The 1,110-nt window shown below is 38.6% G+C and overlaps 2 protein-coding genes across 4 annotated transcripts in view; one reads left to right on the forward strand and one right to left on the reverse strand.

Moving 5' to 3' along the window:
* LOC106884012 (zinc finger protein 253) overlaps nt 1–1,110 on the forward strand; it is a 28,912-nt gene that overhangs the window by 11,936 nt on the left and 15,866 nt on the right. The gene's annotated exons all lie outside the window — the stretch shown is intronic.
* Nucleotides 1–1,110, reverse strand: part of LOC106884014 (zinc finger protein 271-like) — a 5,860-nt gene that overhangs the window by 3,587 nt on the left and 1,163 nt on the right. Inside the window, exon 1 of one of the 3 annotated variants that reach the window (XM_052977407.1) lies at nt 392–997. The exons of 1 other annotated variant lie outside the window; for it this stretch is intronic. The gene's annotated coding sequence lies outside the window, so the exon portion shown is untranslated. One more of the 3 variants, XM_052977409.1, reaches the window with a different exon arrangement.

The raw sequence follows: 1,110 nt of genomic DNA on the forward strand, positions 1-1,110 counted from the left end.
AGACCGACACCTGGGGAAGAATTTGAAAGGAATAACCCTTCACTCCCGGTAAACCCACCAAAACGTAATCTGAAGCCGCTACACCGGATCGTCAGTGGTCTAACTCAATAAGAATCTGTCACAAAATGGTATTCGCTGCTCAATGACAACATGGAATGCGCAGGACTAACCTGAGAGGGTCGCGCCATCCGTGGTCGCTATTTAAGACGATAATGTTATGAATTAGGGGTAATTAAGCTGCTGTTTCTAGTTGACTCGTTTTCAGGAAATGTCACGAATTTCATGACAAGTCATACAAACAAAAGAAAAAAGACAAGAAACATTAAATTCATTAAGGAACAAAGAACACAGGATTGAATGAGAAAAACATCGTTAATAACAAAAAGATTACCTCGTGTATAACACAAGAATTACTGTAATGTATGTATGTATATCTATATGGATTAAATTACATACAACTTGTTTTTCTTTGTCTTATCATTTGTAATTAGTATTTCGATGAATGAGATTCAAAACAACTATTTTCATTCATTAAGTGTCTGGTGATGAATATCCGGTTGAGCATGCGCATTAAAGGATTGCGATAAACAGGAATGGCCGGACGGCAAATGACTCCCTTTTAAACCTAAATATTACCGTCTCCTATATACAAACATGTGTGTGTCTGTATCACCCTCGTTTAACGTCTGTGTTCCATGCTGGCATGGGTTGGAGTGTTGGGCAAGATTCAATGGGTCCCAAGACGGCATTGTGCTCAAGTGTATGCTTTGACATGGTTTCACCTTACAGCTGTGGTTCCCAAACAAATTTTCCCTGGGCCGCATTTTCGGAACGAAAATTGTCTCGCGCTTCACCAAAAGTCCCAGGAAGGGGTTAAAGGGAGGTAACCCGGGGATTCGAAGTCAGAACCTTATGATTGTCTCTCTTCCAAGTTGCGGAACCTCGTTGCTATATTCTTAATACTTGATGTAATGAAAACTATCACAATGATGAAATCGTTAAATAATTATTTATAAATATGGATCTATTTTAAAACGAGGGCCACATTTTTCATTAATGTTTTACGTAGTGTTTTTGGTACCGAAAGACTTTCAAACTTCGTATACTTAT

The sequence above is a fragment of the Octopus bimaculoides genome, chromosome 28 (genome assembly GCF_001194135.2).
Source record: "Octopus bimaculoides isolate UCB-OBI-ISO-001 chromosome 28, ASM119413v2, whole genome shotgun sequence".
In the NCBI taxonomy this organism is placed as follows: Eukaryota; Metazoa; Mollusca; class Cephalopoda; order Octopoda; family Octopodidae; genus Octopus; species Octopus bimaculoides.